This window comes from Nansenia antarctica (genome assembly GCF_963989245.1).
Source record: "Nansenia antarctica genome assembly, chromosome: 8".
Lineage (NCBI taxonomy): Eukaryota > Metazoa > Chordata > Actinopteri > Argentiniformes > Microstomatidae > Nansenia > Nansenia antarctica.
The window spans coordinates 18928385-18950035 of NC_137678.1; the positions used below are offsets into that span (position 1 = coordinate 18928385).

The 21651-nt window shown below is 50.3% G+C and overlaps 1 protein-coding gene across 1 annotated transcript in view; it reads left to right on the forward strand.

Annotated features, from left to right (window-relative positions):
• LOC308163983 (lysine-specific demethylase 4A-like) overlaps nt 1–21651 on the forward strand; it is a gene marked incomplete at both ends in the record, with an annotated part of 63590 nt that overhangs the window by 26078 nt on the left and 15861 nt on the right. The window lies entirely within an intron of this gene.

A 21651-nucleotide genomic window follows, 5' to 3' on the forward strand; every position in this document is an offset into this window, starting at 1 on the left:
AAAGTCTGTAGAGGGGAAGAGGGCTAAGGAACCAACAGAACTATGACTAGCTAAGCGCACTCAGCAGACCGGAGTGACTTGAGAAGACAGCAGCAACACTACAAACAACTGGAAGAGAAGGTACTTAGTACCCTGGCTTCCGGCTTCCTCTCAGGCCTTCCTCGATGGACTCCCACAGATAGACTCCCTTGTCTTGTTGTCACGAGTCTTAGACTCCCACAGATAGACTCCCTTGTCTTGTTGTCACGAGTCTTAGACTCCCACAGATAGACTCCCTTGTCTTAGTGTCAGGAGGCTGTCGCAGGGGCTGTCGCTCTCAGACAGGCCAGATATTTATGGACACTAGCAGGCTTGTAGCCACTCCTCACTAACGAGCACTAATGACAACAGGCCAGATATTTATGGACACTAGCAGGCTTGTAGCCACTCCTCACTAACGAGCACTAATGACAACAGGCCAGATATTTATGGACACTAGCAGGCTTGTAGCCACTCCTCACTAACGAGCACTAATGACAACGACTGACAGGTGTTCTCACAGTCGCCTGTATGACCTCCCTGGCCCTGGTCTATCCACTATATAGGGGCTAGAAGTCTCCTCCTACTACAAGTTAACACCTACTTGATCAGAAACTGGTTAGTTTCACCAGAATGACTCTGAAGCCTTTGTTTTGAAAACAGACAGCTTAACTAGATAATCTTAAAACAGACAGCAATCACCCTATTACTTTCCCTATCACTATTACTAATGAACAGACAGGTATCAATAGTCCAATTTTAACTAGATAGCCTTAAAACAGACAGTTATTTACTCTATTACTAATCACGAGACAGGTATCAACTTATCAGAAGTCCAGCTTACTAGATAGTCTACTTACTCAGAGTGGAGAGAGAGATGAGTTCACTGCTAGGTTTCCAAATGGTGTTCTGAACTAATTGTCTCTCTCTCTCTCTCTCTCTCTCTCTCTCTCTCTCTCTCTCTCTCTCTCTCTACCTTCATCAGTCTCCCCCTCTGTTCCCCTGTCTGCTGAATAGACTCTGATAATTCTCTCTCTCAATGCGCTTAAACTGTTCCCCTGCTGTGATGATTGGATATACAAAAAAAGTTCTCTCACACACACACACACACACACACACACACACACACAGACAAACAAACAGAGTTCACCAGCAGGGTAACATCTGTGTAATAAAACAGCAGGAGGGGTGAAGGAGAGAGAGAGGGGGGGGATAGCAGGACGGGTGGAGAGAGAGAGAGAGAGAGAGAGAGATGGCAGGAGGAGAGAGAGAGAGAGAGAGAGAGAGAGATGGCTTTTAACCTGTCAGGTACACTCCTGGCCACGTCAATCATCTCCAGCAGGATAAACAACCTGAAATGATTTATAGAGAGGTAGAAAGGTCAACACACACACACACACACACACACACACACACACACACGCACACACACACACACACACACACAGGTGGTTACACAACCTTTTTTGTCATTCAATGACCATGAACAACTTTCTTTAATAACGAAACAGCCACTATGTTTAAAACGTCCACTATTTCCACTAACACTATTTTGTACACACACACAACCCCTGTTTGTAACCCTGGCCTTGTGATTGGCTGTGTAACCCTGGCCTTGTGATTGGCTGTGTAACCCTGGCTTGTGATTGGCTGTGTAACCCTGGCTTGTTATTGGCTGCAGAGGTCTTCATGGGATTCGTCAAGTCCACCGCTGGACTGGCCATACAATCTTTCTGCCCGCTGGCAGATGGGCCGCGCTAGTTTTGGGCCGGTCGGGCCGCCTGACCCCCCCCCCCCAAAAAAAAAAAAAAAAAAAAAAAAAACTAGCGCGGCCCAAAATAGCGTGGCATCAAGCGGCGGCCCCCGTTTATACTAACACATGGGCTGGCCCAATCACATGCTTAGGCCCTGCTGTCCATCGGCCCCCTCCCCCACTCTGATCCCTCGGCTGACAACCCAAGTGCAGTGTCATGTTCGTAGATAAGATAGTGAAAGGGGGTGCCCAGAAAATTAGGGAGAAAAAAAGTAAGAAGCTAGCAGAGGATGCCTCAAAATGTCAGAAACTGACAGATATGTTCTCTGCATCGACTGTGGGGGCTAGGCCTACTACAGCTGCGGCTGCCACAGCAACATCTTTACCGCTAACTAACGTTAGCACTGATGTGCCGTTAGCAATTGAGGAGGAGACAGAGGACACAGCTAGAGAGGTAAGCAATGTTGTTACTTGGTTTTACAAAAGCAAAGTTATGTTAGTCGCTTGCATTGGCCAGATTAAGGGAGCAGCAGCAGAGAATGTCTTATGACTTATGCTAACCCGTACAGGCAGCATGATTGCATTGCGCTTCACCAGGACTTGGCTGGAATTCATGCACACACAGTGATCTCTCTCGTGGTGTAACGTTAGTGCTGCTTGGCTGTGGACTCTATAGCTAACGTTAGATGGGGGTGTTCTGCATTTTGTGACTTTCTATTTTGTTGCTAGCTAGCAAGTTGAGGTATCACTGTCACTGACATAAATGCAATACCAACAATGGGTGTTAATAATACTTTTTTTTTATTTATTTTTTATCTACACTAGCCTAGTTCAGAACTAATGAATGCTTTTTATTGCATGGAGAAATAAAACTCATGCAGTCTGCAACCCAATAATGTTGTCTTGCAACCTTCCATTTGAAATGACTGGGCTTCTGGTGTAACATAATGCAATCATGCAGCCTGTGTGTACATGTAAATGAGAACTTTGCTGATTTTGACAACCAGTTAGTTTACTTCTCTGTCCATGTCTTGTTGAACCAGGTTGAGCTGCTGCTGCCCTCCCCAGAAAAGCAGAGTGTCAGGGAAAGAGAGGAAAAGGAGAGAGAAAAAGATAAAACAGAGGAAACAGAGTGCCACGTTCAGGACTTCAATTACTTTGCCTGTCCTGAGCCTTCCATGCTAGATCACTTTTTAGATTACCACCCTCAGCAGAGAACCAAAAATACAGCGGCACAAAAGTATTTCACATGTGCAGATGGCACCAGTAGGAAGTGGCTCACATATTGCGAAGAACAGCATACATTGTTTTGTTTTGTCTGTATGGCATTTGGCAATAGCACTGACCCCAGAAAATGTATTACTGGAATGACAGGATGGAGACGTGCGCAACAGAATGTGGAGGAGCATGAAAAGAGTGCTACACACCGAAAGTGTGCTGAAGCCTATTTTCTAAGAAGTAGAAAAGGAGATATCCAGAGCAAGTTTGCTGGCAGTCAGATGTCTGCTCATAGGCAGCAAGTAAGAAAGAAACGCCAGGTTTTGGAGTGTGTTGTGGATGTGGTGAAGGTGATAGGCAAGAGGGGCTTGAGCTACAGGCATGTGGAGAACGAGGCAGCATACAAGTGGGACGACAGTACCCTGGATCATGGCAACTTTTTGGAGCTCATCCTTATAATAGGAAAGTGCAATGTTAGCCTCAAAGAGCATCTTGAGGAGTGCATTAAAAAGAGCAAAGAATTGCATGCATCCAGTGGAACAAAAGGTAGAGGGTCCCTCACTTTTTTCCGTTTGTGTTGGTTGATCTGGAGTTCACAGGCAGCGTTTTGACTTGGTGAGTATACACTATATAGACATGCTGCAAATCAGTTTTTTGATTCCCAGAAGATTTTGATCTGAATCAGTTATGTAATCACTTATCATGTCTTCTCACTCCTTGTCTCTTTATCTCTGCCCCTCCCTCTACTCTGTTCCTCTCACTATCTTTTCGGATATGGCCATTAATTGTCCAGGTGGAGATTGAAAGGGCTGAGCCTTTCGGAACTGGGTGAGTATCCAATCTTTTCAGCTATAGCCATCTTTTACATGTGTTGCTGTACCATGTCTCACATTTCTCTTGTGTGTGTGTGTGTGTGTGTGTGTGTCTTTCTGTCTTTCTCTCTCTTCCCTATTGCATTGTCTGCATTTTTTTTACAGTGGTGTTATATTGAGTGATATTTGATAGTGTTTGTATTTAAAATGTTAATAAATAATTGTACTAGTTAACAGTATTAGAATGTTAATAAATAATAGTAATTATTCCTATGACTGCCGAGCTTTTTGTTATACAACTACTTAACAGTATTGAGTATGGGTATTGTTTGCTCAGCACAGCAGCCATGTCTCATCACCGTGGAGTACGTCAACAGTGAGTGAGTACACTGGTTCACACTTGCATTGGTATACTTGCTGTCCATGTCACTTACTCCGCTCTATAGGGGGTTTTACAAATGGTATATTCAACAGACTGCCAGCATGTTGATCGGCGGTGTCGGACCAATTGTGTTGGGCCGGTCTGAGCCACATGGCAGGGCCTAATTTTTGTCCCAGTCCAGCCCTGGTCAAGTCATACGTCCAGCTGTTCTCCTACAGCAGCGTCACCACCGAGCAGTGGAAGACCCACCTCTACACCTACTTCAACAACCAGGTAACTATCTACCTGTAGTCATGGTAACTATCTACCTGTAGACAAGGTCACTATCTACCTTAGACAAGGTCACTATCTACCTGTAGACATGGTAACAGTCAACAATCTAACTTCTCTCTCTCTCTCTCTGTCTGTCTCTCCCTCTCTGTCTCTCACTCTCTCATTCTCTCTCTCTCTCTGTGTGTCTCTCCCTCTCTGTCTGTCTCTCTTTCACTCTGTCTCTCTCTCTCTCTCTCTCTCTCTCTCAGGTGGACATTCTGAACAAGGTTGACTGGAACGGCTGGATGCACACCCCAGGCATGCCCCCCTACACACCACAGTGAGTTAACCTTCCTGTTCACATGGTTATACATAGGAGAGAGAGAGAGAGAGAGAGAGAGAGAGAGAGAGAGAGAGAGAGAGAGAGAGAGAGAGATGTATGTCCATGATCGTCATGTATTTCCTGGTCCTCAACCCTGTTCTGGGTCTTACCCCTGCGCCCCCCCCTCTACCTTCCTTGCCCCCTCCCCCCCAGGTATGACACCACAATGGCAGAACCCTGCATTGCTCTGTGCCAGAGATGGGTGAAGGTGAGGAGAATATCACTCTGCCACTGTAGAAACAGCTATGATTCACTTTAAAATACAATGTCTGATGTAATAGTCTGTTAATACATCTCTTTTCTCTCTCTTGTTGTTCTCTCTCTCTCTCTCTCTCTCTCTCTCTCTCTCTCTCTCTCTCTCTCTCTCTCTCTCTCTCTCTCTCTCTCTCTCTCTCTCTCTCTCTCTCTCTCTAGGCTGAAGAGGGGGATCTGGGGGGTTTCAATGAAGTGGATGTGAAGACTCTCTCCACCCACCAGCTCATTGAGTTCCTGTCTCTCCTCCTGCAGGAGGTAAGCACACCTGTCACTTACCTGGTCACCATGAAAACCTCACAGACATGCAAAGCTTCTCTAAAGGAAGCGGGTTTACACCGCCGCCATCTTGGAGAACAAACTCGACAGAAACTTCACTCACACCAAAACTAGATGGATTAGCAACGTTTCCTTTCGGTTTTTCACATGTCTGAAGTGTGTAGGAAAATGTTGTGCGGTCGTTTGATTGTTGAAAGTTGTTGTCTTCAAAATATTTATTTTTTGTCTCTCTCCTAGCCTTCCTAGCCTCCTGGCATTGCTTGGGAAACGAGAGAAAGACGCAATCTTAGCAACACGAACTTAGCAACGACAACATTCAGTAGCGCTAATTTATAACCACGTGGTATTTGGTCAGTAATGTATCCCCACCTGGGCGCCATCTTCCCTGTGTGACTCCTCCCCCTACAGGAGCCCCTCCCCCTGACCCATGTGATTTGGATGCAGGAAGTGTACAACTTCAACGCCATCAACAACTCAGAGATACGCTTCAGGTGAGTGACGCCTGGACTCCTCCTTTTCTGGATTGATGATACGCTTCCTCGCCTCCTCTCCCCCGCTCCACATCCTTCTGAAACCCCATTGGAGGAGAAGATCTAGGCTCCTCCCCCTTACGTATTCTCCTAGGAGTCGTGTTACAAACATTTTAGAAAAGGCTTCTGTGTGTCTCATTATCGGTTGGCCCCCCTCCTCTCCCTCCCTCCCTCCCCCACACCCCTCCCTTCCCTCCCTCCCCCACTCCCCTCCCTCCCTCCCTCCCCCACTCCCCTCCCTCCCTCCCCCACTCCCCTCCCTCCCTCCCACACTCCCCTGCCCCCCCCCCTCCCCTCCCTCCCCCCAGGTGGCTGCGGCTGTGTGTGAGGTCCAAGTGGGAGGATGCGGTTTCCATGGCGCTGAAGATGGTGACAGAAATGGGCAGGATGAAGTTCATACGGCCACTATTCAGGTAACCGCCGGCAACCGTATCTGGAAACGACGACCAGAGTGAAGATTCATTGCCATGTTATCTTGAGCTGAAACATTTATTTTGATTTTGTAATTTAACCTTTATTTATCCAGGTTAGTCTCGTTGACTCTTTAACTGTTTTTCAAGAGAGACCAAGACAGTCAAATACACACAGTTCACAAACGATGACACACATACGTCACAAAACAAATCACAGATGCAGACACACTTACATTACAAATAAGTTACAACCATAACACACTAAAAACTAATTAAACATAGTTAAAACATCAAACTACTCACTACATTTTGTTGTAAACACATATGTTTAACCCTTTTGATTCTGTCTTTGTCCTCCTGTGTGGCAGAGAGGTGTATAACTTTGAGAAGTATCGTGAGAAGGCGCTGAGGGCCTTCCTGGCCCACCGGGCCTCCATGCACCCTGTGACAGCCTACTTGGTGGCCAGAGACCTGAAGGTGGCGGGTTAAGAACACCAGCTTCTAACCAGAACCAGAACTGTCTGGGTCCACACCACTGAGGCGCCAGTTATTACAAATATATTCCATCTTCCTGTACTATAATTATTGTTTATTTATATATTTAATTTATATTATTAATATATCGTTAAGTATATAATAATATATAATTAAGTAGTTATTATTAATATAATTATTTTGAATATATAGATTTTTTTTTACTGTTACATATTTAGTATTTTTCCTGTTTTACATGCTATGTTATAATTCATTCTAATTGGTAGAGTTCTTTAGATTTCCTTTTTAATTCCACCTTTACCTGCTCCAAGCCCATCCCACCTTTCTTGATATTACCACCCTCTCTTGGTTTCCTTGTGCTGTCTCACACAATTCAAAAAATTCTAAATTCTCAGAGCCTGCACAGATTCCAAGCCAAAAATGAATCTTTTTGATTAATTATAATGTTATGTAATAATAATAATAATAATAACTTTTTATTTGTATAGCGCTTTTCCTGCAAACGTTGCAGCTCAAAGTGCTCCAATCATTATATGGGCTAATCATAATTTAATTATTTAGTAATTTATATTAAAAAGATTTGACTTGAACATATTTGCTGAGGTTGCATCCCTAATGTAAACTGGCAGTGCATTCCACAATTTTGGTGCATAAAATGAGAATGCAGCCTCACCAAATCTCTTCTTTTGTACGTGTGGCATACAGAAATGTTAGATACCTAGTCGTAACACAGTAATAACTGTTTGACAACGCCACCCTCACACTGTAGGGGTGAGGGACCCTCAAGTTCGTTAAGGCTAAGTTCCCCACTAGGACGGGTCCGGAATTAACTGAACCAGAGGCTGGTGTACCCAAAATACAATTAGTTTATTACAAGATTATAACAATAAACCAAGGCACAATAATCACTCTCAAATGGTGAAGGCCTATAAAAACAGGGCTACTAAAAAGGGGAAGGGGGGGGGGGGGACCTGTGGGTGGACTCTATCCTTAAAGGCAGACAGACGTGAACCGTTGCTTAAAAGGTGCATGCAAACACAGCAAATAGTGTAGGCTAGGAATTCTTAGTGGGCAATACACGGCACACAGTGAGTTCAAAAGACAACCATAAATTGAGGGCTCTAAGTATCACGGCACACAAGCAACCTTTAGTATAAAAGCACAGCAAACTGGGAAAAGTAGATAAGGGAACACGTCCGCTCTACACTCCAACAGGTCAGGGATAGTTCAATATCAAACTGCTCTAAAACCACTGCAAGACTAAAAACATAATGGCACAAGGGTAGGAAAAAAACAATGGATAGGACAAGGTAGCGTGGACCTCCTTGATACTCTGAGGCTTCTATGCCTGAAGCATCAATAAAAGTTTGCCTGAGTGACCATGTGGCTTCCAAACAAATGGGTGCAGAGAATCCTTCCTCACCAACCACGACTAGGTCGCAATAATCTGGAAACAATGCTTGAAGCAGTGACCATGTGGCTTCCAAACAACAGGTGCAGAGGATGAGTCTGAGGTACCCACCCCCCTATATCTCCTTCCAGTCACCACTGGTGCTGGGTCCTAGTGCTATACCGGTCACACACGTAATGATGGTCATTGTGTAATGTTGAGCATACAGTGTCTGTACTGATGTTTATAATGACCACTGATGATAATGATCACTGCAGCCTTTTCCCTGAATGTAATTAAACACCTTGCTTGATGATGCTCTGCAGAGGAGGACAATAACACCTGTGTCTTTTGTCTTGTTTCTAGCGCTTTGGAATAAGGCGCTATATAAGTCAGTGCATTTACCATTATGATAAGGTGACTGTACTGATTAGTCTCAGCATGTGCCCTGGGACTGTAATCCTGTGAGCTCCTATCAAAGTAAAAAGAGAATCAGAGAGATGAGTCTATCACCACTCACTGTTCCTCTGTCCCGAATACCAATTTCCTATGTATAGTATATTGATCTAATGGACGAAGATCGGTTATAACTGGTTAAGCCCTAATGCTAGCTAATTTAGCTGACTAGCCAAGAGTTGTCACGGCAACGGGTGAACGAACAAAGGAATCACGTGCTTTGAGAGGAGCAGCGCACGGAAACGTCAGAGCGGAAACGTTTCACCGGCCAATCAGGTAGCGCTGCTCTTAATATTAATGAGCCTTCCCCAGCCGTCATAGGGTGTGTTCGTAAACCTGCTCTGGAAATCTGATATCAACACTCATGGAATGCCTCTTGTCCAATCAAATTACTTGGTTGCTCTATGACGTTGAACCCAGTGTGTTTGCTCTCAGAGCAAATGTACGAACGCACCCATTATGGCAAGCCGTTTTAACATTTATTAGCTACAATGGATATTCATTACTGATATCTGCAACATCATTTTGCCTAGTCAAAACTCAAATTCAAGATATCTTTAATTATATTTTGACTAATCGAAACTCACATTTGAGATATCTGTAATTATATTTTGACTAGTAAGATTCAAATGTATTTTGCCATTCAAGTGTCAGACGTTTCAGATATGTCTGTTGTCGTCAGAAAACGCGGGAGCAGCTTCCTCAAGTGTGTCTGGAGTCAACACATCTGCAATGCGCTGTAGATTTCGATTACAAGCATCTAGTGAAGGAATCTCACGTTCACCACAAATCCCTTGATGTTATTCTCTCCATTTCATGGCATTTTGGCGCTATCCTCCACCACAGCAACCGCCATTGCTTCTGCCAACACTCATCAAATGCTTTGCTGCTCCCGCCAATATGTCCCTAATGCTAGTGTGAAATATATCCATGTCTTTCAAGACTCAATTAAATGTCCATTTGTTGCAGCATTTATGCTGGTGTGTGTTATGACACGGGGGCGAGGGGGCTCAAGGACACGACAATGGAGGCAGAATACGGTGAAGCCCCGTAGGGTATTTATTTACAGTGAAGGGGGGGTGGAAAAACAGGGAAGATGAGTCCGGGGGTTTCAGCCTGGCGGGCTGGGGTAGTGGCTGGCGTGAGCAGTAGAGGAACAGAGAAACAGGGTAAGTCTCTACAGTAGGCTAATACGATAATCACAAATATAGTCTTGAGGGCTAAGTACACGACTGGTAACCAATAATACTTGCCAGGCCATTCTTAGGGAAGAACTGACGATGAGTGAGTAGAAGTCCAGGGTAGATGTAGACAGAGGGTTGATTGGGAGTGGAGACAGGTGTGCAGGTTTGGCTGAAGACCTAATTAGTGGGGACAAGCCTCAGCTGCGGCGGAGAGCACGCTGTGCTCGAGCTGTGGGGGCGGGTGCTCGAGCTGTGGGGGCGGGGGAGGGCGTGTGTGAAGGCCCAGCCGTAACAGGACCCCCCTCCGAGGGGGAGCCTCCTGGCGACCGGCCCGGAGCATCCGGGTGGGCCCGATAGAAGTCCCTGAGGAGGACTGGGGACATGATCTGGGACCGGGGAATCCAGCTCCGTTCCTCTGGGCCATATCCTTCCCAGTCCACCAGGTACTGGAAACCCCGGCCACAGCGACGAACCCTAAGGAGTTTCCTTACCGCCCACTGGGGGTGGCCATCCACCAACTGAGGAGGGGGCGGTGCAGGGGCTGGCGGCATCAGGTCGCTGGCGACATGGGGCTTTACCCGGGAGACGTGGAACACCGGGTGGATCCGACGGAGGGAGTGAGGGAGGACCAGCCGGATGGCAGCGGGGTTAATGACCCGGTCGATGGCGTAGGGGCCGATGTATCTCGACGCCAACTTCCGGGAGGGGACATTGAGGGGGAGATCCGCCGTGGAGAGCCAGACCCTCTGGCCCACCTGGTACACAGGAGCTAGAGAGCGACGACGGTTGGCGCTTCGGGTGGTTCGGGCGGTGGCCCGAAGCAAGGCCGAGCGTACGGAGGTCCAGACCCGACGACAGCGAAGGAGGTGTGCCTGGACCGATGGTACCGACGCTTCGCTCTCCTGGGTAGAAAGCAGGGGTGGCTGGTTCCCCAAGGAGCACTCGAAGGGGGACCGGCCGGTGGCTTCATTTACCATGGCGTTTAGAGAGTACTCCACCCAGGGTAGGTCCTTGCTCCAGGAGGATGGATGGAGGGAGGACATGCAGCGGAGTGCCGACTCCAGGCTCTGGTTGGCTCTCTCCGCCTGCCCATTGGTCTGGGGATGGTAGCCGGAGGAGAGGCTGGTCGTGGCCCCAATCCCCGAACAGAAGGCCTGCCACACCTTGGACGTGAACTGGGGGCCACGGTCGGAAACCACATCCTGGGGAAGCCCGTAAAGGCGGAAGACGTGGGTGGTGAGTAGCTCCGCCGTCTCCGCCGAGGTCGGTAGCATTGCCAGAGCTACCAACCGCACAGACTTGGAGAAGCGGTCCACAATGTTAAGGATGACCGTGTTGCCTAGAGACGGGGGAAGGCCGGTCACAAAGTCCATGGCGAGGTGGGACCACGGTCGACCGGGCACGGGTAGAGGCTGCAGCAGTCCTGAAGGCGGCCGGTGGGATGCCTTGCTGCGAGCGCAGGTAGGGCAGGCCAAGACGAACTCCCTGACGTTCGCGGCCATGGTGGACCACCAGAACCGCCGGCGCAGGAAGGACAGTGTGCGTAGGGCCCCAGGGTGGCAGGCGAAGCGGCTGGCGTGGCCCCACTGCATCACCTTGGTCCTGACGGCGTCCGGGACGAAGAGACGGCCGGGGGTCCCCGGTCGGGGATCTGGCTGGGTGCGCTGTGCAGCTCTGACCACCGCCTCGATCTCCAGGGTGACCACCCCAACGACCCGGGAGGATGGAACGATGGTGTCAGGAGGGGTGGGTTCCTCCTCTGCGGCATGGAGTCGAAAAAGGGAGTCCGCCTTGGCGTTCAGGGAGCCCGGACGGAACGTGAGGAGGAAGTTGAACCGCCCGAGGAACAGGGCCCAGCGTGCCTGACGGGAGTTCAACCGCCTGGCCGACTTGATGTAGGTCAGGTTCTTATGATCCGAGCTGTGGGGGCGGGGGAGGGCGTGTGTGAAGGCCCAGCCGTAACAGGTGTGTATGCTATTACCTTGCATAATACACTCATATTTATTAACTAGTCCGGGGGTTTCAACCTGGCGGGCTGGCGGTAGTGGTTGGCGTGGGCTGTGGAGGAACGGAAAAACAAGGTAAGTCTCCACGGTAGGCCAGTACATAGAAAATAGAGAAGTCACAAAAATAGGTTCGAGAGCAAAGTTTCACGACTAGTAACATAGGATACTTGCCAGGTCATTCTTAGGGAAGAACTGACGATGAGTGAAGGGAAGTCCAGAGTAGATGTAGACAGAGGGTTGATTGGGAGTGGAGACAGGTGTGCAGGTTTGGCTGAAGATCTAATTAGGGGGACAAGCCTCAGCTGCGGCGGAGAGCACGCTGTGCTCGAGCTGTGGGGGCGGGTGCTCGAGCTGTGGGGGCGGGGGAGGGCGTGTGTAAAGGCCCAGCCGTAACATCAGCAGCCTGTGAAAGACTGTTTAGTGTCGCAGGGCTGATCTTCAGGCCAAAAATGGGGCTTTTCCACTACGGTGCTGACCCGGTGCTGACCCGGGTCAGCCCGCTTCGGTCTGCTTCTTTTCCCCTTTTCCATTAGTCGTCCCAGGTCGGTTCGGTCCCAGGTCGGCTCGCTTCTTTAGCTCCACATCGACCCCAGGGTCTACAATTTCATATCCGGGTCTTTTTGCCAGGCTGCGTGTGACGTGTGACGCTGCACACCGTTGATTGGTCAATGGAAATCGTCATCCCATGTCCCATCCCATAATGAGGAGGTGGTACAAACACAATACTCCTTTGCTAACTTCACCATCTGTCTACGGTCATTTTGAGCCCTTAACCACCGCGCTGACACCCCGAGAAGTTATGCTTTTAACCGTAAACTCGATGAACCGGGAGTTCACCCGGCCGCTGCTGCTGTGCTGTCCAGCCATTTTCGCCGTTCACTCATGAGTCAAATGCCGGTTTTAACAGGGAATTCGCTCCGCGCTGTGTCCACGGTGATAGGAGTGGAGGATCGACTCCTAGTGGAGGATCGACTCCATTCAAAAACTTTTGGATTCCCCGGTTTTTCCTCTTTCCGGACACGTTTGAATTGTTATCCTAACCCCCGGTAAACCGAAGTTATTAACCCACAAACGGCACCGTGTTTGTCTGTGAATAACACCGGCTGTGGAGGTGGTACAAACACAATACTCCTTTGCTAACTTCACCATCTGTCTACGGTCATTTTGAGCCCTTAACCACCGCGCTGACACCCCGAGAAGTTATGCTTTTAACCGTAAACTCGATGAACCGGGAGTTGGCTGCTGTGCTGTCCAGCCATTTTCGCCGTTCACTCATGAGTCAAATGCCGGTAGATTCGCGTCTTGTCGGCGTTTCCCCGATGATGATACTACAGTTCATAAAGCAGACAAGTGAAGGCAGTGGTTTTAAGGGTTCAAAAAACATGACTTTATTATGTGTACATAGCTTCCTCTCTCTCTTTCTCTCCAAAAAAATCACTGTTGTTGCTGTGTACACCCGGAAGCTTTTTGCCAGGCTTTTTGCCAGGCTGCGTGTGACGCGTAACTCCGCCTACTATCGTCTACTCCTCCTACTAGTCCGGGTCGGTTTGTGTATAATGGAAAACCAGAACAGATCAAAAGTGACCCGAACCGATCCGAACCGATCCGAACTGCACTAACCCGGGCCGCTGATGGAAAAGCACCAAAAGAGTATGCATTGGCTCAAAGAACTTTGAGAACCTGCTGCTTTTGCGGCTGAACAAAGCTTATTGGTAACTCTGATGCTGATGTAGATTGTGTGTATGTGTGTGTTTTTTCAGGAAATATTGAATCACTACCTTGTTATGGTTTGTATGGTTTTGCCCTCACAGTTCCAATAAAGGCTATTGACGTTTGACTTTTGACGTTTGACTTTTGACGTTTGACTTTTTGCACCATTACAATACTTAGGCAACTAGTCATCATATCTTCCGTGTTCACATGTTAATGCTCAGTAGTACACATATGGTTCTTTAATGTATTTGCATTGTACTAAAGTGTGTTCATTTTCAATGGGCATGAATGCGTCTGAAACAAGTGCATCCCAAATGTTTCAACATTAACATTTTAATAATAACATAATAGTCATTATGGCCTTTAGAATTTTTTTTGGGGGGGGAGGCGGGGTAGTGGTGGTCTAGTGGATAGTGAGTTGGACTTGGGATCGGAAGGTTGTGAGTTCAAATCCCGCCTGAAGCCACACCACTACTAGTGTGCCCTTGGGTAAGGCACTTAGCCCTCAGTTACTCCAGGGGGAATGTCCCTGTAATTCGTAATTGTAAGTCGCTTTGGATAAAAGCGTCTGCTAAATGACAAAATTTAAATTTTAATTAATTAATTAATTAGTGCACTATAGGCCCCTGTGGCGTGGCCTAAGCTTTTGTCCTTAATGGCATTTTTTTCCCCTTACATTACTTTTACTTTTATACTTTTAAGTAGTTTTGAAACCAGTACTTTTATACTTTTACTTGAGTAAAAAGCTTGAGTTGATACTTCAACTTCTACAGAAGTCTTTTTAAACCATAGTATCTATACTTCTACTTGAGTAATGAATGTGAACCTCTTTTGACACCTCTGACCCACCCCCACCGCCACCGCCACGCCCACCCCCACCCCCATTCAGCCACTGATCAGGACATGATCAACCTCGAAGTCGAAGGAAGTAAGGTATAGTCATCAGGTAAGACTGTTATGCACACCTTAAAACTGGTAAAGCCAAATGTGGTGGAACCCCAGAGGAACAGAGACAGAGGCCAGGAGAATATACAATGATTTATTAAGGATGATATACACAAAGAAATAGGCCCTACACTAACTAGTGGAAAAACAAACATAAGGTGTGATGCAGGCGATAGTTATGGGGGGTGTAATTATACTATGTGTGTGTGCGTGTATGAGGTCAGGGGTGTTGTATTATGTGCTGCGATACTACCCTAGTGAGCAAAGTCCGAGATCCAGAGGGGGTAGTCAAGGGGAATGTCCAGGGGTCGGGCCAGGGAGAGTGATCCAGGAGAGAGTAGTCCAGAGGGGAGTCCAGGGGTCGAGCCAGGGAGGGAAATCCAGAAGAGAGTAGTCAGAGGGGGTCCAGGGGTCGAGCCAGGGAGAGAGATAGTTATGTTCAAGCGTTGGATCTCCGTCTGTAGCAGGGTTAAGTAGGCGGCTGTCCAGGTGGTGATTGGGACAGCTGGGCTGAAAGGTAATAGCCCACACCTGCTGCAAACAGAGCCAGAGATCCGGCCCACTCAATCCGGCCGGGAGGGGGCGCCAGAACGAGGCTCACAGGGGCGTGTCAGATTAGGAGGCACAACAGTACCCCCCTCCTCAGGGGAGGCACCGGACGACGGACCCAGGGCCCCGGGGTTGGCTCGGTAGAAATCCTCCAATAAGGACGGGTCGGCGAGATAGGACGCAGGCACCCAAGTCCGGTCCTCGGGCCCGTAGCCAACCCAGTCCACTAGGTATTGAAACCCGCGACCCCGGCGGCAGACCTCCAGTAGTTTGTTTACCGTCCATACCGGGTCCCCATCATCCAGGACACGGGGCGGCGGCGGAGCCGGGCTGGGGGAAGACAAAGGGCTGGCGGCCACAGGTTTAAGCTGGGAGACATGGAACACCGGGTGTATTTTGAGGGAGGGAGGAAGGGTCAAACGTACCGCCGTGGGGTTGACGATACGGTCCACGGGATAGGGACCAACGTACCGGGGGTTGAGTTTCCGGGTGGAGGTTTGGGAGGTCTGGAGGGGCAGGTCCCGGGCCAACAGCCAAACCCTCTGACCTGGCTGGTAGTCAGGGGCCGGCACCCTCCGCCGGTTCGCGCTCCGCCGGGCGCGCTCGGTGGCGCGGAGCAACACCGCCCTGGCGGTCCTCCACACGTTGCGACACCGGCGGAGATGGGCCCTGGTGGTTGGGACCGCCACCTCCAGCTCCTGTTGGGGAAACAGAGGGGGTTGGTAACCCAGGGAACATTCGAATGGGGACATACCAGTGGCGGCGCTCTCCATAGTGTTGAGGGAGTACTCCACCCACGGCAGGTATTTCGCCCAGGAGGAGGGATTGTGGGCGGAGACACATCGGAGAGCGGCTTCCAGAGCCTGGTTGGCACGCTCGGCCTGCCCATTGGACTGAGGGTGGTACCCGGAGGTGAGACTGGTGGTGGCCCCAATGCCTCTGCAGAAGGCCCGCCAGACCTTGGAGACGAACTGGGGGCCCCGGTCAGAAACCACATCCGAGGGGATCCCGTGGAGGCGTACGACGTGGAGAGTTAGGAGGTCCGCCGTCTCGGCCGCTGTGGGCAGTTTCGGGAGGGGAACGAAGTGGACCGCCTTGGAGAACCGGTCCACGATGGTGAGAATGGTGTCTCACCCCTGGGAGACAGGGAGCCCAGTAACAAAGTCCACGGCGATGTGCGACCACGGTCGGCTGGGCACCGGGAGAGGCTGCAGGAGACCCGCAGGAGGCCGATGGGAGGCCTTACTACGGGCGCACACCGTACAGGCGGCCACAAACTCCCTGGTGTCCCCCCTGAGATTGGGCCACCAGAACCTCTTCCCGATGAATGCCGCCGTCCGCCGCTCGCCGGGGTGGCAAGCGAAGCAGCTGGAGTGGCCCCACTCCAACACCCTGGCTCGGACAGCTGTAGGCACAAACAAACGGTTAGGGGGTCCGGTCCTAGGGTCTGGTTCGGCCCGCTGAGCCTGTCTCACCAAAGCCTCGACGGGCCAGGTTACGAACCCCACCACCCGGGACGGGGACAGGATGGTATCTCCCCCCTCAGCGACACCCGAATCCGCCTTGGGGAACTGGCGGGAGAGAGCATCAGCTTTGACGTTCTTGGAGCCGGGACGGTAGGTAAGGGTGAAGTCGAAACGACTAAAAAAAAGAGCCCAGCGGGCTTGTTGAGAGTTGAGCCTCTTGGCGGACCCAAGGTAAGTGAGGTTCCTATGGTCAGACCACACCAGGAACGGTAGTTTGGCTCCCTCCAGCCAGTGTCTCCACTCCCTCAGGGCCTCGTGAACCGCCAGCAGCTCCTTGTTGCCCACGTCGTAATTTTGGGCCGCGGGTTCGTAGCGCCGGGAGAAGTAGGCGCAAGGGTGTATCTTCTGGTCCTCCCCCGACCGTTGAGAGAGGACCCCCCCGATCCCCGTGTCCGAAGCATCTACCTCTACGATGAACTGTCTCTCGGGGTCGGGGTGGATCAGCACTGGCGCGGAGGAGAACAGGTGTTTTAGTGTGCCGAAAGCGGTCTCAGCAGCGGCGGTCCAGCAGAAGGGCCGTGAGGTGGAGGTAAGCGCAGTGAGCGGCGCTGCGACCTGGCTGAACCCTTTAATGAACCGCCTCACAAATCCCGCGAACCCCAGGAAGCGTCTAAGTTGGGTCCGGTCCGTGGGCTGAGGCCACTCCACGACGGCCTTGACCTTGGCAGGGTCCGCCCGCATCTGTCCGTCCTCCACCACATTACCCAGGTAGGTGACCGAGCTGGTGTGGAAAACGCACTTCTCCCCCTTCACGAATAAGCGGTTCTCCAGGAGTTTCTGCAGGACTAGCCGGACGTGCTGGTGGTGCTCCTCCACGGACTGAGAAAAAATAAGAATGTCGTCAAGGTACACAACAACAAAAATGTTTAACATGTCCCGAAGGACATCGTTGACCAGGGCCTGGAAAATAGCAGGGGCATTAGATAGACCAAAAGGCATGACGCGGTATTCAAAATGGCCGAGGTGGGTGTTAAACCCGGTCTTCCACTCGTCCCCCTCCCTGATGCGGACTAGATGGTAGGCGTTACGTAGGTCCAGCTTGGTGAATACCTTGGCATGGGTGAGGGGTTCGAAGGTGGAGCTAATGAGGGGAAGGGGATAACGGTTCTTTACAGAAATGTCATTCAGAGCCCGAAAATCAATGCAAGGTCTGAGCCCACCGTCCTTCTTGGATACGAAGAAGAATCCAGCCGCGAGGGGAGAGGAGGAGGGCTGGATGATACCAGAGTTGATGGACTCCGTAATGTAGTTACGCATCGCCTCCTTTTCAGGGAGTGAGAGGCTGTAAAGTCTACCTTTAGGAAGGGTGGCACCAGGCAGGAGGTCTATAGGACAGTCATACGGGCGATGGGGTGGAAGGGAGAGTGCCTCGTCCTTGCTGAACACCTGGGCTAGGTCGTGGTAGATGGGAGGAACCCCGGTGAGGTCAGGCGGAGTGATCTTAGACTTGGGGTCGCTAGAGGGAGACAGGGCGGAGCGAAGGCAGCGTAACACGTACCTCTCCAGCCTAGGATCTGGCCCGAAGCCCAGGAGATGTGAGGTTCATGTCTCTCGAGCCAGGGTCTACCCAGCACCAGGGGAGACGTGGGGGTCTGAAGGACAAAGAACCGGATCTCCTCGGTATGATTCCCGGAGATCGTAAGAGATATAAGCCCAGTGGTGTGGGTGATAGTTCCTAGGGAACGGCCATCAATGGCCCTAGGCATGATGGGGCGGTCTAGAAGGACTAGGGGGATGCCCGCCTGGCGGACTAAGTTTTCATCGATTAGACAACCATCAGCCCCGGAGTCGATGAGGGCGCTGACAGACAGGGTGTCCTTCCCCCAGGTGAGAGTGGCAGGGAATAGGCGACTGGGGGTGACCTGGGGCTGAGAGAGAGAGGTGTTGCTCACCAGTATGCCCCCTACTGGTGAGCTGGGTCTTTTGGCCGGACAGGACACGCCCGGATGATGTGCCCCTCCTTGCCGCAGTACAGGCACTGTTTGTTGAGAAGCCTCCGTTCTCGCTCCTCTCGCGAGAGCCGAGAGCGGCCGATCTCCATGGGCTCCCCAGACCTGGAAGTAGCCACGAGAGGAGGCAGCATGGGCAGAGAAGGGGGCGGGGTCGTTCCGGCGCGATAGGTAGTGGGGCGCGTGACAGCTCGCTGGACGCGGTCGGTGCGTTGTACCTGGAGGCGTGCATCCATCCTAAGGGCCAGGGTAATCAGCTCATTAAGGGTGCCGGGATCGTCGCGCACCAACAGGTCCTTGATGGAATCATGTAACCCCTTGTGGAAAAGGCTGAGGAGGGCTCCGTCATTCCAGCCTGTCTCCGTGGCTAGAGTACGGAACTCGACCATGTACTCGGCTACAGAGCGGGAACCCTGGGAGATGGCTAACAAGCGGCCGGTTACATCCTGCCCGTCCTGGGGGTGGTCGAACACGAACCGGAACTCCGCTTTAAACAGGGGGTAATCCGTGGAGTATCTTGAACTGCTCCCGACAGCGGCTATGGCCCATTTGAGCGCTTTGTCAGCGAGTAGAGACATGATAAACGCTACCTTGGCCCCGTCGGAGGAGTACTTGGAAGGCTGGTGCGTAAATACTAATTCGCACTGGGTCAGGAAACCCCGACAACGATCAAAGTCACCATGGAATGGAGCGGGGCTGACTAACCTGGGTTCCCAGTGAGCGACAGGAGGATAGAGCGAAACGGGGTTCACAGGATCGACCGGGGGATTAGTCATCTGCCCAGATATGGAACTCGTGTCAGGGGGTGGTCTGCTGCCAGCGGCGATGAGGTCCAGAGAACGCTGGATGGAGGCGAGAGACCCGGACAGGGCGTCCATCTTCGTCTCGAGACTATTTACAGCCCCGACGGTGGCACGGGTGGTATTCTCCAGTACGGCTATCTGGCCTTGGACCGTGGGGAAAGCCTTCTGGAGCTCGGCCTGCAGACTGGTAAGTTGCGTAGCATGGCTATTTACCTCTCTGCGTAAATCTACGACTAATGGGAGAACCCCAATACCCGGGGAACCACCCTTGTTCTCTGGAGTTCCACCTTGGCTCATAATGGCTTGAACATACTGTTATGCACACCTTAAAACTGGAAAAGCCAAATGTGGTGGAACCCCAGAGGAACAGAGACAGAGGCCAGGAGAATATACAATGATTTATTAAGGATGATATACACAAAGAAATAGGCCCTACACTAACTAGTGGAAAAACAAACATAAGGTGTGATGCAGGCGATAGTTATGGGGTGTGTAATTATACTATGTGTGTGTGCGTGTATGAGGTCAGGGGTGTTGTATTATGTGCTGCGATATTACCCTAGTGAGCAAAGTCCGAGATCCAGAGGGGGTAGTCAAGGGGAATGTCCAGGGGTCGGGCCAGGGAGAGTGATCCAGGAGAGAGTAGTCCAGAGGGGAGTCCAGGGGTCGAGCCAGGGAGGGAAATCCAGAAGAGAGTAGTCAGAGGGGGTCCAGGGGTCGAGCCAGGGAGAGAGATAGTTATGTTCAAGCGTTGGATCTCCGTCTGTAGCAGGGTTAAGTAGGCGGCTGTCCAGGTGGTGATTGGGACAGCTGGGCTGAAAGGTAATAGCCCACACCTGCTGCAAACAGAGCCAGAGATCCGGCCCACTCAATCCGGCCGGGAGGGGGCGCCAGAACGAGGCTCACGGGGGCGTGTCAGATTAGGAGGCACAACAAAGACAATGCATTATTTGGTTATTTGGTTATTGCCGCCGTGCAGTGTAATAGTTAATATTATGCTTGTGGTATTGTCATTATTATTCTCTTATGGATAGGCTATTGCTAGTGCCGCCGTGCATAATCTGTCTGTAATGGTCAACACCTTATTTTTTGGACATTGTGGACACTGTGAGCTGAGTGGAAATTACTGTAAATTCCAACACATTGTTGGTAACATATTTAACGTTACGTCTTTGTAGTGTGTGGGTGTGTGCGTGCTTAACTATTGCCCGTGCATTTGGGGCCCGTCGTTATGCCACTGTCAGTGCGTGTGACTCGCAGGGGTGAAAGTGGTTTGAGTTTCTTACAGGAACTATAGGCTACTACCCCAACCTTCATCGTTTCATATAGTTCTCCTCCTGCCCCCAGCTTCATGCATCCCTGAACACACACATCGTGGTGTTGGTGTCGAAATTAGAAACACTTTAATAATAATAATAATAATAATACATTTTATTTATAAGGCGCCTTTCATGGCACTCAAGGTCGCCGTACAACACAGTTACAAAAATACAGTCAAACAGTTAAAAAATGACAATCAAACAATTACAAATTACAATATAAAAAGCAGCAGCCCTAACCCAGGGCATTCAATAGTCGGGGGGGTGGCTCAGAGATAAGCCTGCCTGAAGAGGTGTGTTTTGATGTGTGTTTTGAATGGGTTTATGGTGTCAATGTTCCTAATGTCGGGGGGGAGGGAGTTCCAGAGGCGAGGGGCAGAGCGGCTGAAAGCTCTTTTTTACACACCTGACTAAATGTGAGCATCTTGTCTGGAGAATCCCGAATGACACATGCGATCAATCCCAGGTATGTAGGCCTAGTACACTTCATGTAACGGGTATACTTCTTCCGCGGGGCGCTGTTGGTTGGAGCCTGGAGGGGCAGCAGGTAAGTTCCCATGTTCTCAGACATGTTGAACCTCGGTCGTTGTAGAGTTCTAATACCAAGTAACACACAGGGCAGTAGTAATCCGAACCTGACTCAGTGGAGCTGTGGACCTGGAATGATGGAGTCCCAGAGCTCTGGATATACTGTATGTCCATCTAGAACAAAGGGACAACACACGGTGTGCATTCCAGGCTAACGATGACCTTTTCATACGGGAGAAGGTGTTGGTGACAGGGACGGGTGGTGTAAAGGGTGTCACTTCTTCACTTTGGGAGTACTGGGGAGAGTGAATAGAACTTAATTAGGCAGGTGTTGCTTCCCCTTTACTTAGCCACTTTACTTCCCCTTCGGCTAACCTCAACAGCCATTTAAAATGCAATTTTGCTGCACGGTTACAATGAACAACCCTCATCATCTAAACTACTGTTGTGGCCTCTAATCGATTATTAATAGATTTAGTATAACCTACAAAGCACAA